Genomic DNA, 17,437 nt, shown 5'->3' with positions numbered 1-17,437 from the left:
GATACAGTCTGGATGATAATTCTATTCATTCTAACCCCCTTGTGCAGTCTGTGAAAACGAAAAGGTCAGTCAGTCGGCTTCATCCAGCTTCTAGCACTGAGGGTTAAAAGTTGAATGCGAGATAGCGCAGTGATGGCAGAAATTAGCGAGGAAGGGCGGAGAGGAAAAAGCTTGGCAGCACTAACATTCGAAGTCAACGTGAAAGGGCGGTGAGTCATAGAATGGTAAGCTAATGTGTTTGTTTTCACAGTGGATTGACTGGAGGGTTAATGAAAGTGTTCCCCTTTTGGGCTGCAGACAAAATTGAAACAGAGCTGGTGACGATTAAACTGAGATGGCTATCCTCGAGGCCCTGAATGTCTCCAAGTATCTGTGCACTTTCTCTCATCTTTTGTTCTCCTCATTACTGTAACGGTTGCAGTGTTGGTTTAACCTCAGTCACTGATGACTTGTCTTTGAGACAACAAGCGGCGGCACGGGGCAGATTAGTCATGTTTTCCGGACTGAGAGTTCACAAAGCCGCACAGCTAAAACAACAAGTTTGTTGAGCTTGTATAATTGCTTTTTAGTTCAGGTTTAATTATATTTTGTTCGGCACCCTTTAGACTTTCTACAGTACACAACATATGTAACTTTTGACAGTTCCGATTTTTGGAGTCCTCGCCCTACACAGACTACACCTCACATAAAGAACATACAGAACATTCAAATGTTAGATGTCTTTCACACAATCTATCCCTGTGTTTTACCTCCATACATCCAGTACAGACAGTGTTTATTCTTATTTAACTGGTGTCTGCACTTTAATACTCATGTAAGGATCCTGAACATATAGAAGTTTCGCATGTATGATTACTCCAACCTCAGCTGGTGTCCACTTGAGTCGGAGGTGAGAGGGTTTTAACTAAGCTCCTTGACAGCGCGACACTGCCACAACACATTACATCCTCGTCTTTTCCTTGGTGCAGTTGTATGTTCTCACTCTCCTGCCTTACGACTAATGAGAATAAATATAAGCAACCTTTTATTTCATACTTTACATGCGAGTGAATGCGAGTTGAATGTGTCACTATGCTCTGTTTATTCTGGTGTTGACAGACCGCTCTGTCTTTGCCCTGACAGGCATGAAGTTATTACATCAACATGGAGCTCATGGTCCTCAGGGAGGGGGGCATTAATCATGTAGTATTTGCCAAAATTATAACCAGCCTTTGTGGATCAAATGTTGAGACAAGATTCATGCTCTCTGTCTCTCTATCAATCTCACTATCATATTAACGGCAACGATGGGAGAGGCACTGATAAGCATGCATGTTTCATTTTCAGTAACACAGTGACATTTGTGAATGCTGTAATATTTACAGTGGATGTAGTGAGCATGTTAATGTACCTGTCTCGACTCCAAGCGCTGTAGATGTTTTTGTATTTCTGTTATCACAAATGCTATTTGTGCAAAACCAAACATAAACTGGAAAAAGAGGACTGAAAAGAGCCACATCAAGTTACATCATGACTTATATTGTCTAGCTGTGTTGGACCGTGGTGGACGATGTATTCAGACCCTTTAGGCTACTTGGAAGTAAAAGTCTACTTTCATAGAAGATGTAATCCCACGATAGACAATTACAAACACATTTTGATATTCCTGCATTCAAAATTTGTATTATCATCAGACTGCACTTCAGTGCTCATTATTCAGAATAGGTCCATTCAGAGTGTTGTATTATTCTACATATATGATCATTACTAATGCATACATGTTTTTTTAAGTATCTAACTGGTAACTACTGCTGTCAAATACAAGTAGTTCAGTTAGAATTGAAACAAATCCTGAAATATTTCCATTTCTGTTAAATGTGGAAAAGGAGAATAATATGAGCATAACATGGAGTAAATGTGCTGTGGCCTTGTGGTAAAGATGCAAGAAACATTCAAAACGTCATTCAAGAACGTTTATATATTCATATATTCAACCCCAGGTTTAATATATATTTACACAGACACACACAGTCTGTTAAGTGGAAGGTGTGACACCGATGCAGCTGAGTTATGTCACCCTGCATGTAGCGGCACCAGAGTCCTGTTCAGGGCCATATGTTCCACCACAAACACACATTAAGCATTAAAGTAGGTCATAGGTAACAATATGGTATCACTTTGACTAATGTGCTGTAAATTAAACATCCAAGTCGAGAGGGATTCAGAGATATTCCCCGGGCAGTGACATCACCTCTTCCTGTCTCCGCTGCCAGCCCCCTGACCTTGTAAAGTACAGTGCAGTGCATGTTGTAAGTGAATACTCCCTCTAAATGGAGCATCAAACATTCATAATAGGACTCGGTGGTTTGACGTCGGGGATATCTTTGACAATACCTGTTGCAGAAACTGTGTCATGCTTCTGAGCAGGGCAGAGCGTGTGAAGCAGGCATGTTATTGTAAATCCCTCTGCTATAAGATGTCGTGCAGGCAATGTGGTTCATATTTACAATTTATAACTCATGGTCGAACAATTTCAGTGTAGTTTATGAAGTCTAATTCCCCATCAATCTAGGATAAGTCTTTGCACAATACAAACAGCGTAGTCTCACAAAAATGGACAGACAAAATATAAGTACAGGCAGGTGGAAAGAAAAACATTTGGCCTTCCTAAACACGCGGTTAGGGAACAAAATAAAACAACACAAAGACTTTATTCTACTGCTCTGATACAGTGTTGACAACAACACGATAACCTTCACAGAGGCTGAATTCCAGTTGCCCCTCATCAATCCCGGGTATTTATCAAATGCTGAAATGAGGGTTAACCAAAAGTCTATGACATGTATTTGACATATGTAGAAATCAACATATTCTCACTCTGGACAACTCAGAACACATACATGTTATTAAATAAAAAGACGACAGAGAATGGTTTGACACTAAATTTCAATAAATGTCTTTTTGTCTTCCTGACATTTTTGTTTTCAGTTCCGTCCCTCTCGTGTGCCTGATCATAAACTCTAGATCTCTGTCTTCTAGAGGTTAAACTCCAGTTGCCATTTTTGCTAAATGAGTGCACATTTCTCCGTTTGAAGTCAAGGCGGCGTGAATTCTTAACAAGTCAAGAAGCCGAGGAGATTATAGGCTCAAGAGCCACGTGGTTTTGCCACCTCCAGAAGAATGTAGCTTACTTTTTGTAGCACGGATTAACAAATATTGTGGACAGGGATCCCAAACAGGTTATAAGTTATAAAACCACGGAGAATGGTTTTTAATAGCGACTGTTTACAGATGTTGAATAAGTAGTGTTCCAATGGCGTAGATTACAGCTGCTTTAGTTTCTATGGATGCTTTGGTGCGTTTCTTTTTTGCTGTGGACCTGGGCCTTAGGAATCCATTGTAACAGCTGTGAATCCAAACTGATCACAGCTTCGTCCCACGTGAAAGAGCAACACACAGACATTTCAGAACCACCCTTTAAGTCTACCAGTAATGGGTATTTGATACTCAAAAGATAGTTTTCCGGGGAGTGTTTAGTCGGTGGGAATCCCAGCCACAGCCATGTGAATCCCTATCATTACACGACAGAGCGAAAACATGATTAAATTAAACAGCGATGGAGGTAGAACACCACGGACATTTCCCACAGTGCAGTGAGGTCATGGTTTTGGCTCGAGTCTGCTGGGACCTCCCCAGATAATGGAGCTCTATCTCTGAACACATGATGAAAAGACAACTTCAAGTCTCCACTGGCTTGTCTGTTCTGCAAACTCAAGCCAGAAAAAAAATAATCATATTTATAGAGGCGGCGTAATAGACCTGAATGAGCAATGACTGCCACATACAAGTTTTAATGTTTTAAAGAAGTGCCAACAGCTGGGTTGTATTGAGCGGTGTAGATATTTCCATCCTGTGTGGTTAAACGTATCAAATCCAGAGAAATCCACAGTCCAGGCTGAACTGAACTTTTGTGTTGCTAATCATTGATAAGGTGCTGCATGCTTCTCGAGTTTAGGTTTGGTCAGTATCAAAAAATGTGATATGAAAAGCTGTCTCTAATTATGTCATGTCAGGCAAATGTTTTATACTTGCATATATTCTATCACTCTTGTGAAGAAAAGTCCTTAAAAACTGGAGAATATTTTGGCTGAAAATGGTATTTTTGTAATCATATTCATTTAACCCTTTCTTTTTTGTACACATAGTAAATATTGACATATTTTATCCAATCAGCTCAGTGTGTCCCATACTGTACATTGATGTCATAACTATACTCTAATGCAAACTAATCCTAACAGTACAGCAGGTTCTAAACCAGAAATGAATATATCGCATTATTACTACAATCAAAATTGACCCCCAACATCAGATAACTTCCACAAATTAAAAATTAAAAACATACATACACACATAACACACACGTTACTTATTTTTTTCTAATAACACAAAATCAATTATGTTTCCAATAACAGCAGAATTCCACGAAATGCTGTCGAATCACTATTCGCCATGTTTTCTCTTTTTTTACAGCTTTTTTTAAAGCATGTTTCTATTATTTTGACCACCCCATTTATATCAATGAAGGCAGGCAAAACACCTGTGAGTATAAGACCACAAAGTTCAACAGCACCACAAACTACAGCCTCCAAAATGACCATAAAGTTGAAAGATGAACACTTCTCTCAAACAAAAACTTAACATTATGAGCATTCATTGCAGGACTGCATGCGTTTTATCAAGCTGCACCTAATAAACTGGCAACTGATTGTATTTTTTCAGTATAACGGGACAAGTCATTCAAAATGGAATTGTAGTTAAGTTTATTAAGTATGCAGTTGTGACAGAGCTCGAGTCCTGGTCCAGTATGTTTGAACTGTGACTGAGGTTTACAGCTCAGCCCTCCAAAATGTGAACTGATCATCAGAGCTCATTTTTATTTGTATCCATCCAACTAAGTAACAAAAACTACTGTGTCTCCAGGAAACCAAACAATAAAATAATGAATAGCAAAGCATCTCTATGGCCACTGTTGTCCATTAGAATCAATCAACAACAAAGTATGTGTAACACTGTACATCAAGCACGAGTTTCCAGCCAGTGAAGGCATTCACCATCTATGAGAAATGGCACAGCCGACCAGACTGCTCAGATAGTCTATAAAAAGATTACAGTAACTTCATTAGTTGTATTTTCTCTCTTGTCTCTAAGAAACAGCCTTCAGCGCTGCTCATAGTTTCAGCATTTAGGTCACAGTTTTTGCTGCCAAAATGGCTCAACTCAATATTTATATCACGGCTGCCTGATTGTGCCTGATTCTATGTATGGTCAGGAGGAGAGGACGTATTGCAGGTATGCCTCACAAGCAGAGCTCATAAATCCTGCTGCCAAAGGCCTGAGTGGCAGCTCAGGCCAATTGTCTCAAGTCTCTCTCGCTGAAAAGTTGTTAAATTCTCCTGTTGCATTTTGGATGCGATTCAAAGATCCGACACTTTACGGTCATAGCTGTGGCATGCAATGGCAACACACACACACACACACACACACACACACACACACACTGAACACACAGTTCTGCACAGCACCGACATCCATGTGCAGAAGACAAGTGAATTTCTGAAGTCTGTGCTCTCAATATCATGTAGTCCAAGGCTCTGACGATCAGACTAGAAAGAGATAATTGTAATTGCTGCATTAAGTCATCTGACAAGCTATGAATCTAGTCTGGTGAGCACAGATTTCACCCACTTTTTAATGACAGCATTAGTTACATGCCTGCTCACTGGCCCTCTGGGTACAAGACAAACTTTCTCAACTCTGGACACATAACAGCACAATCATCTCTCTTCATTCATGTCATGATCACTGGGTCCACTTGATGGTTTTTCTAACTTTTTTGAAGCCCATTCCTCTCTTCTTGTTGTTTCCTTTCACGTTGATGGCAGTTGCTTCAGAAAACCCAACATTTTGAAGACAACACATCCATCTCTGCTCTGCATAGTCAAAGTAAGAACTGTAATTCATGCGTTTACAGTGGTGTAGTCATTGCACACAGGTCAGTGATGTTGTTCTCTCACACACAAACACAGCAACATCCATTAACTTTAACGCTGTCTGGCTCAAACACTCGGATGCCAATGTTATGAGGCATGTAAGAGGGGCATCCCTCCAGGAATAAAAGTCAGGGGTAGGGGCTGAGATTTTTGAAACATTTCCATTTAAGTTACTTTTATTTGGTTAGTCTATTAGGCCTTTATGTTAAGCTATGCTTCACTCGATTAAACAAATCTACTTCCACTGCAGCCTCAATTGTGCGTGTTGATGTAAAAACCCTGTAAGAATCGTATATGGCCCGGGGAATGGTTTGAAAGACACGATAACACATGTCAGAACTTGGACAAGCTGCATCAAAAAAGTGCAACAGCAGTTGAAAGTCAGAGTCAGGAGGAGGAGTACGTACACTGTAACAGTTTCTCAATGCCACCAAACACAATATCCACAATATGTTGTGAGCGTCACACCGTTGGTGTGTATGGCAGGATCCAACATGAAATGAGACACAGCTTTTGCTAACAATATAGCTTTTACCAAAAATATCAGCAGTCACCATTTAAATTTAAAAAGTTTACCGTTCGTAGACCAGCTGATTGAATATCCAACATCCTGTTGAATGTGCAAAAACAAGCCCACATTGGGATAAAACCATGAAAATCACGAAATATTCTGCCAACTGTTATAATACAGGAGCTGATGCAGCTCATGGTGTCAACACTGCTCTTTTTCAATGTTCCCATTTAATAAGATGACGTTGCCACCGCATGCTGCACACACAGCCACGGATATCAGGGACGAAGTCCAACGCGTTCAATAGCTTTGGTTAAATAATAAAACATTATTCTGTCTGCATAAATAAATATAGTTAGTAGATGTAGGTATGACACAGCAGTTGACACGATGATTCAGGTGAAGGAATGTGGGTCTTTCTGTCAGATCACATAGTTTAAAACAGAGGTAGAGTTGCAGTTTAGTTCACTAAATGCAGATTTGATGAGCAGCTAAGGGGCTTCCATGTATTTTTGGAAAAACGATGCACTGATGCAACTGTCCGATGGTAAGAGAAGGTGCAACGTACAATCAGAATTGTTAAATCTTATGCCCACATTTGCTATACAAATGATGCAGCAGTAACTAAACTTATTAACTCATAACGGAATAAAAGATCACTATAAAAAATAAAGTTAAATGTTACCCAAAGTTATAATTCATGAGAGTATCCTATTCTTTGTGTCATTACTAAATCCAAAAGAAAGCGTGCATGAGGGCACACATTCCCTCAGCACATTTTTTTAAATAAGTGACGCATACATTCCTTTTGTGCGAACACATTTCAGCTGCCTCCTGTCTGCCAAGATGGCAGGTAGGACTGAAGCCTATTAGCTATTCATTGGTTCGCAAGAGTTTCTCACTTCAGCCACATTTGACTCGTTTATTCAAGCCTCTTTCTTTAGCATGTTCCTGTCAAAAGTGAAGTCTTATTGTACCTTTCTCACAGTAATTAAGAACAAAAACAACAACAACAAAAAAGTAATTGAAACAGGTTTCAGTGCCAACACAAATGTGTCAACTGTTGTGCCTAAATGATGCATGTGCTGTATGTGAGCAATGTGTTCAACCTCAGGTCAGTGGATACGATATGGCGAGAGACTGGGCAACTGTGCAACGTCACAAGTGACGGACCCGGCCACCTGTCCACTGCAGCGGTGGCATTTGGATGACATTAATCATGGCGATAAGAAGCTGACACTCGCTGGCCACTTGGTTAATGTTCTAATGAGTCAGCAGAGTGAACGGTCTGTAACACAGCAGGCCTTTGGACAGTGTGAACATGTAGGATTTGGTCAAGTTACTGTTCAAAGTTTGGGAAATGGTGACGCTTCAGTATAACTGAAAGTTAATTGTATCGTATTGTATTTACTGTACATGCTAATAATAAAGCCCTGATTGATTCTAGTGATTTCTCTTCGGATGGCGTTTCATCTACGTGCTGTTACAATGTGTCGTATTTCTTCTGGGGTCAATTATTGAGCATTTCAGTCATCATGAAATTGTGAAAAAAAAAGCATGTTAACCAGACATCTGGATGAAGATGAAAGAGTATTATTTACAATTAGATACAATATTCACTGAAAATATTTCTACTTTGTTTTCTCAATTAAACGCACAGTTTTAATATGACTTTGGATACTGTAAATGTCATCTGTACTATCATAAAATGACATTCATTATCCCAGGTGCGTTGTGCAGGTTTCTCTCACTGTTCTCACAGTTTGTCATCGTTCACTCTGGAAGTGGAGAGAAATCCAAGTGGGGGCTTCATCGGACTGGACTCTCCAGCTCGTTATCTTTGCTCTCAAACCTGCATGGAAACCCTACTTGTTTGCATTTTTGCCTTAATAGTTATTGCAAACAAAAGAGGACTCACATGTTCATTTTCTGGACAGCGTGTTGGGAACCGGTCATCCTGCAGCGTGATGGACCTCTCTGACCTCTTCATGTTATTTCACCTTCCTCGGTTCATACCCTGAACAAACATGTGGCAAAAAAAAAGAGATGAACATGAGAATCATGAATCATTTTTACGCTAGACTTTCCGACATGAGTTATACTTGGCTATCCAATGACAGAGTCTGCCTCCTAGTGCCTGTAAAATGGTGCTTTTGAGGGCAATTTCCTGTAGACGGTACAATTATGTTCTCACTGCTCATAAGCGGCACTACAGTTCACTTGGAAAAGGACCAAGAGCTATGATTTCAGGTGGTGTGGCTACAGATTGACTGGCAAGTTAAGCACCTGACCAACTGAAGAGAGTCGAGGGAGAAAGTAATATCATTTCAAACATACTTGGTGTGAACATGGCCTTAGACGCAAGCACACACACTGCATGCTCTCACAACACACACACACACACACACACACTTGCTGACTGTACCCTGTCATTACAAACCTAAACAAACACATTGAATTGCACTCGTCCTCATCATCTTTTAGACTGTGTCCAATCACCGAGCAACTGCAGAAACCTCCGTGATGGATGTGAACTGCGTCAGCAGAGGTCGCATCAAGTTTTCTGATCAGGCAACAAGATAGATGAGCCTGCCGTCTAATTGGCCCCCTCGGATGATGTCAGCAGCAGAATGAGATGATTTCAGCGTCCAAATTGCCTCCAGCTGGTTGCCTCGGTCCTGACGTTGTGGCGATGACAGAGATGGACTTATCATCGGGGTCCTCCGCTGGGTGATCCTCGCTAAACGGGGAGCTGAATGACTTCAGATTGCATGACCGGGGTTCCTGTTGTTGGGATGTTACATTTCAAATCAGTTGGGACTTCATGCCTGCTTTAGACCTGACCCATGCGTGGCTCGGGATGGATTACAGTCCTGGCACTGGCTGTATTTCCACTATATAAACGTCTGCCACTGAATGTGGTGAAACAGGGAAAAGGAGGTTAAAAAGTGAAAGCTAAGGAAGAAGGCAGAAAATGTAATAATTATGTGACAGACTGCAGGTTGGGCCTTTCCGTGTGGTTTGCATGTCCTCCCAATGCTTCCCCCCACAGTCCAATTACATGCAGGTTAGGTTAATTGCTCTACATTGCCCATAGGTGTGAATGTGAGCGTGAATGGTTGTTTATCTCTATGTGTCAGCCCTGAGATTGACTCCCAGCACAAGCAGTGACAGATAATAATAATTAAGCTGTATCAACATTAACTCTGAAATGTTTTCAAGGAGGAATAATGAGTTTGTTCAAGATCTAATTTAGTAAACTAACATTCTAGAGGTTTGGTCATTTAGCCGTCCTGCCCCTGTATCTGATGAATCTCAAACTATGTTTTATGCACTGAAGTCTTAACGGAAGAGAGAGCGGTTTTCTCCCACTTAAAGGGAATTATTTTCGTTGAACTATATGTCTATTTTACCAAGCCTGAAAGGTTTAAGATATATTAAATTAAAAATGCCATTCAACTTTAAGCTCAAGGTTATAGCCCATAGTTTATTAGGCAAAACAGCCCATCTCAATTTGCAACTACAAAAGTGCACTCAGTGCAGATTAGAAGTGTCTGCAGCGACCAATGCTGTAATGTTTTATTAAAGTAATACAAATCACAATTGCCCTCAGTTAGACCCCAAGAAAGACACTTTTTTCACTCCCACGTCTCACGTAACAGATATGCTCATATTTTAATCTATGCAGCTGTCTGCACCGGCTCCACGCAGCTAAACTGCAGTTCACTGTGTAACGCTTCATGTTGACTGTTTAATGCTTCTTCTGAACAGAAGATGTCAGTTCTGCTGCGTGTTTGGTTTAGTGTTAGCCAAACACACGGTGGGACTCCCACGACCATCTGCTAACAGCTAACTAGCTCTCATCCTACCGACATAAAGTTCCGCTGTTGTCAGCGCTTGGTTCTGTTTGTCTTTTGATGAACAAATTGGAACACATATACTTATAATGAAACCAGGCACCGGGATTCACTGAGTGTCAGTTTAGCTTTATATCGCACAAGAAGCTCAAAAAGGTCATGAAATGTACTGCCAAAGGTCATAAAATCGATTTAGTATTTACAGTACCTCTGCATGTGTGATGGGTTGTATATGTGAGGTTTTACATTATGTGTATTTCGTGTGTGTGTTTGTGTGTGTGTGTCATGTCAGAGGACACCTCGCATGAAGTGTTGATCTCATCATTCCTCTTACATCAGTCTGCCTGAAGAAAAGTGCGACATGAAACATCTGACGGTGAGAGTGGCACAGACACACACTCCAACGTTGACTTATGCGAAGAAACTTGGCAGGAAATAAGTCTCGTTTTCATGTATCTGAAACTCTATCTCTGACATCACAGAGGAAGTACCCTCTGATTTATGCCGAGTTCACAGCGGCTCTACTGAGCATGTGTGACTTTGACATTCCTGCACATTCACTTTCTGAATCTCCCTTTGGTGAGCTTGAATTCACAGGCGACATAAGACACTGCTGCTAATCCACAAACACACACACACACACACACACACACACACACACACACACACACACACACACACACGCAGTGCACTGACCTCTCACTCATCTTTTTCCTGTATCCCTGATGTCTTTCAGTCACATTCTTTGTCCGGTGTTGAACACTGATGGATGATTCCTGCTGTATGCTACAGATCTGCAGTGTTTATGTAAAGCGCTGCTCTTTTGGTGTTGTTTCAACCCCTGAAGGAAAAGAAGCCCCCCCTCTCACCCGAGGGTCGTTGTGAGTCATGGGAAGGGGCCTGCTAGTAATGGGCGACATCGCACTGCATAACTCATCGGATGTCACAATCCTCTGCTGCATTTTGTGATATAAAAACGTGTGTGATTATTTGCTCGCATACACTACTGGTGTATTCTCCTTTGTCTGTGTGTGACTGTGTGAAAACAATAGGAGAAAACACTTTTGGTGATTGTAAGTGTTCCCATGCTAACATGATGTAATTCTACCTAAATGACTTAATTAAGCCACTTAAGAAAAGGCTTACTGTCTTCAGTTACAACGGTCTTCCACATGTGGGATCACAACTGACTGAAGCATGTTACCAATTTATTCAAGTCAATCCCTGTCATTGCTGTTGTCCCGGGCAGGATGTAGGCTGTAATGTGCCTCCCCTGATACCCATGGTAGTCTACAGCCACAAGCATAATGGAGCATAATGCATGCAGAGATTAATGTTGTCAGAATGAGATCCCCTGTAGTGCTGAGCAAGCATCCAGTAAACTATTACAAGGGCAACTGCTCTCTTCCCCCGCTGGTAGAAAGTCATGACAGTTCCCTGTTGTGGGCAAATGCTTTATTGCTAGTTAGAGAGCGCTCATTAGGACACACACCTCCACCAGTACTATGCAACTCTTACACGTCACACAGTCCAACACTGGACTGTGTGACACATATTGCAAACGGCTGCTAATAAAACAGTGATGAATCACTCACTCTACAGACTTAAATCAGTGCTGACAGGTGCACAAAACCAAATAATCATACAAAGACTCAAGAATAACTGTATTTCATAGAAAACCAATTTACATTCAAATCAATAATTATGGATTTTGCATTGCCAAAACCTCTTTGAAACAAGTCAGACAGCCTCACTGGTGATGCCGCATGCTGACTAATAATTCCTGATGTTGGGCTTTTACAAAGAAATGATTCCCATTTGGACCCATCATGTATCCGACGACGTCCAACTGTGCAGTGAAAGGTTTATTTCCATGGTGCCTTTCTTTTAAGTGGTGTGTGTGTATAGGTGGGCATGGGGCCTGTGGACGTGTCGTGAGATTTGCAGACGTAATCTTAGTCGTCTTTGGCACAGATCAGTAGTGGAAGTCGATCCTACCCAGACCTTTAGCCTGATATTCACCAGCACTCCGGCCATTTTATGAAGTCAAACAAGTGCACGTCTGTCTGCTTTTCTGTCCGTCTGGGTCACGCCATTTCTGTCTCCTTCTCTTTCTCCTTCTCTGACTTTACCCCCTTTCTCCTCCCTATCGCTTGCTTTCTCCCCCTCCGTCACCCAGAGGGGTAAATTACCAGTCTGTCAGGAGGGGGTGAGCAGTCCTCCAGTGCTCACACGCCCATATATAGGCAGCAGACGTTAGGTAAACGCTATGTAGACGTTAGGTAAACTCAAAACAGGCTATACTCAGTTGGCTACTTTATTTGTAACACCAATATGCTTCTTTGAGCTGGCAAAGATGAGGGCACACGGCACTGCAAGTCGTGTGCATGTGGGAGGTGGACAGCAGGTTGATGAGAGAGACTGTGTGGGTGCTTGTTGTGATGACTGAAAGTGTATGAATCACACTATTTACAACCATTACCACACTGATGGCCATATTCAGAATAACACCTTAACTTTGTTTAAAGAAACTGTTGGCAGTGGAAGCTGCATTTCTGAGCCCATTTTTTCTTATTCCTGTGGATAGCGGGCCAAATGATGTCATGTCTACACGTTTCCACTGTAACTAAAGCACAATAGAATTTGATAGGAAGAATAATAACAACTGTGCCTTTAAACATTATTTACAAAGTTAAACCAGAGGAGGCACAATATATAAGAAGCAGGGATGAATTCTTCTTGCTATTCCATCACTATTGCTCTGTCCTACAGGTGGAACTCAACTAAATAGAGCATTTTATCCTTGTCCTTATCCGTGTTCATTCACTTTTATGTTCATTCACTTAAAAAAATAATAATATTCAGATTCAATATTCATATGAACGGCTGTCAAAATGGCAACTTTTCTAATCCTCTTACAGTCATAAGCGCAGCCCAGCATGCATTTGAAAAGCTGTAGGATGACGCACGGCACTAATAAACTCATTTACCGCTTTATTGTCTCCATTTCACCAGGTTTGTATGCCTCTAGATTTCAGGCACATTACTGTCTGTACAACGTGCAAATGTTTGTTAATGTTAATGTTTCTCTACATATTTACATGTGCAGGTGCGAATGTAATTCTGTCAGCACAAAGCACATAACTGTAGTGGAAAGTGGAACCAAACTCTGCAACATGCTGGTTCCTAAGATTGCACTTCCCTCGCAGGTGCGGAGTCTAGACTTCACACCTGTATTAATAACCACAAGACAGAAAAAAATGTATATGTCTCTCAGCATATAGTTTTCATTCTCCCCTTCATTCTTCAATCTTCTTACCCCTGTGTTATTTCACTGCATAACTATGTGGTTCCATCAAAGCTGAACAGAGCAATAAAACTACACTTTAGGACCAATTATGGGTGCTCAGGTAGCACTGCCTCTCTGCTTCTTTCTTTCTCACACACACACACACACACACACACACACACACACACACGCACACGCATATACACAGCTATGCAGAGCAAGCACACACTCATGCAGAAATACAAATATACAATACACTCGTTTTCTAATTGAGCCGTTTTGGACTCGGAGCCAAAGGTTTCCACATGATCACATCTCAGAAACATTTGCAGACTGGTGTAATACACATCAGCCTCTGCTGCTGGCTCAGTCAGTCACTTGTTCTAAGCTATTTATCATTTCATGCTAGAATCTCATGGCTGAGGTGGCAGTCATTGGGCAAGCACACTGCGTTGCAATTGGGCTTGATAATGAGATCAGCAGAGAAGCCGTGTTTGGTTTACCCAGGTGGACAAGAGCCACACGGTCGCAGTGCTACAGGTGAATGGGATATATTTAAAGAAGTGATACTCAGCTGAAGCTACATTCATCTTTCATTCAGTCATTCTCTGCCAAAGGATGAACATATCAAGTATTTCACCCAACCTCAGTCTCTCAATGTTTAGCCCATTAGCCCACTAGCCCACTTACTTCATCTGTTTCCAGGCCCATTAACTCCAGACGAAGAATATGTTTCAGAATTTGACATTGACCCGAAAGAGCTGGGACAGAACCAGCCAGCCCAAACATGGAGAAAAATCCCAGCACTGGTCCAAGTACAAAAGAAGAACAAAACACTGATTGTTTCCAAGTATGCTGTCTGGTGTGACTCTGTGGCAGCTGGGAGCAAAAAACACAAGACTTTGTGGATGAAAGTCCTTTTGTCTGAAGGTGACTAACAAGGCAGGTGACATCTTTTAAGATGATGCAACTCATTCGTATTAAGCACAACCACCTGTGTGAGTCATGAAGAGCCTGGCACTGCATTGCTGAGAGGAAAGTATTTTGCATTTCCTTTTTATAACTATTCTTTGTCTGCTCCTCATGTTTCTTCCTTTCCTTCCCTCCTATACTTTTCTTGGGCTTCTTCAGTGTTTTCTCCCCTCCCAGAAGATGCTACGATCTGACTTCAAGGTGACACGGATTCACTGATGTCAGGTAATATATTTGACCAGTCTATGAAGAGCATGTTTTCACTAAAGGTTTTATTTTTATTGATATAACTTCTTTATTTCTTTGGCAGCTAGCTCTGATTTTTGGAGGCTTGACAGGCTACCTCCACCCCCTTTTGCGCACGCACACGCACACGTTTAAGACAAAAGGCTACAACCTTTATGTGTTTTTTTATTATAGTTACATGTCAGTCTCACACTATGTTACCATTATACATGTATTTATTAGTACCATGCACAAAGACTACATTTCAGTCATGAATATTATTTGAAAGGTAATTCAAAAGCAGTACTTAAAAAGTTGTAGCATTTTTGCTCTGTTATTCTTTTGTACACATATTCCCAGAGGATGCTGATCCAGAGGTGTTTCTCCTCCACTTGACAAACATAACACATAACACAAATCGGGCACGGTTGCTTTTTCTTTTTGAGATGTCTCGAGAGGGTGAAAATCAGGGACCCCAAATTGTACAATTCACAGACTCTTTTACCTCTCATACATGTTCTCTCTCCCTCTCTGTGTGTGTGTGTGTGTGTGTGTGTGTCTCTCTCTCTCTCTCTCTCTCTCTCTCTCTCTCTCTCTCTCTCTCTCTCTCTCTCTCTCTCTCTCTCTCTCTCTCTCTCTCTCTCTCTCTCTCTCTCTCTCTCTCTCTCTCTCTCTCTCTCTCTCTCTCTCTCTCTCTGACCCCCACCCACCCTTCAAACTCCCTCTTTTTGGCAGTAGAGAACCAAATAAATGCAGCCCAACAGTCATTGGGGGGTTAGAACAACCCATTTGGTTTAATCAGGTGATCCAGTGTTTTCTCTCCCTCTCCCCTTCTGTCCTATTCTAGCTTTCTCTGTGTGTCTCTTAGCCAATTACACAGTGTCCTGTCTTGCATCCTGTCCCCCTTTTTTTTCTGATCTCACTCATTTCCCCTCCTCCTTTCTTAAGGCCTTGTTGAGCCCTGATAAAACCTGGACCTTGGAAGAGGAGAGGGACATTTGGGAGCGAGATGGCGAGAGGGATGGCGACCACGTACCTACATGGAGTCTTTCTCTTGGCTCTGTGGAAACCCTCACTGCAAGGAGGTGGGTTCCCTTTACCGCAGGTGTGCGGCGCTCAGCAGTGCAGCACCTGTGGATCAGGTGTCACATACAGTTTATGTAGCAGTGTTTGCAGCAGACGGATGCATGAATTCAGGTCTCGTTTTCTTTCATGGTAGTTTAGTGCATTTTCTGATATTTTAGAGATTTTTTTAGCAATTATGATACTGATGATGATGATGATGATAAAGAGGTTGTCTAGGATTATAGTAGAAATTTGCTGCTGCAGATTATTGACGGCGATGATAACGATAAAGAATAGTTGAACCTATTTAAGTGTGGTTTGAAGAGAAGTGACTGTATGTTTTCTTGTATTATGTGGTGGTTATCACTTATCACTATCACTCAGTTTTGAGTTTGTCTTGTGTGAATGGATTTGAAATCTCTGAACCAACAGTTACACTCATCTCCAGTCTTGCTATCAGATTAAGAATCTGATCTTCTGAGCTTGTGTTGGAAATACATTATCTTCTCTGCATCCAAAGGTTTTCAAGAGTACTGCCAACTTCTCTCAAAATAGAGTGCTTTCTTTTCTTTTTAGTACTAAACAAAACTTTTTTGCTTTGTTGAATGATTGAAACTTGTTGCCGTAACTTTCCACACTCAACATTTGTCTGGATGAACTTTGAAAGCACTTTAGTACATAAACATGTTAAAAAAGAACGACAATCTTAAGACAAACTACAGCGTAATAGCATCGCTTGCTCTCTGCTCAGGTGTATTTATCACATCAGCTGTTCCTCCTCTTTAAGCGTGAGGTCAGGGCGACATGGTTACAATTAAATCTTTGAATAAGGTGCCACATCTTTAATGAGGTGCTGCACCTGACTTTTAGTGGCCCTTGTTAAACGTTTTAATGATAACCATGTGCTCCAGACCTCATCCCTCCAGATCCCGTCTCTTAGTCTTGTCTGCTTGAGCTTTGAGTTGGCTGCTGCAAAGATATTCCTGTCATCCTCTTCCTCGTCTTGTTAGAGGATAGTTTAAAAAGCTCAAAGGCTGATCTGTAATTTGTATTTATACAAGGTCAGGCTGGACCACTTAGTAGAGAGAAAGGAGACGTGTCATTGGTTGTTAAGTTTCTGTGTTGTTGTTTTACTGAAGCAGACTGGATGAGTATTTGTAGTCTATATTTTTGAACAGTCAGCTTGAATCATAAGTTAACTGAATATACACGGTAACCGCAATGATCAAACTGTTGGAAACAACAGACTATGTGATGAAGATCATTTTGTTTTAGATGTGAAGTGCCTTTATTAGACAGGAGACGGTATAGAGCAGGAGGACATGAACAAAGGGTTCCAGATGGATTTGAACATAAAATGTTGCGATATTGTATTTGTCTGAATCTTCATAACACATTCAGTTGCTCATTTTAAATGTGTTTTGAAATAAACCGTAATGCTTTGTAATGCTCAATGTCTTGATGGTGGCGCTAACTTAAATGTCAGGGA

Source organism: Pholis gunnellus (genome assembly GCF_910591455.1).
Source record: "Pholis gunnellus genome assembly, chromosome: 13".
Taxonomy (NCBI): domain Eukaryota; kingdom Metazoa; phylum Chordata; class Actinopteri; order Perciformes; family Pholidae; genus Pholis; species Pholis gunnellus.
Note: the sequence above shows the minus strand (reverse complement) of the source record.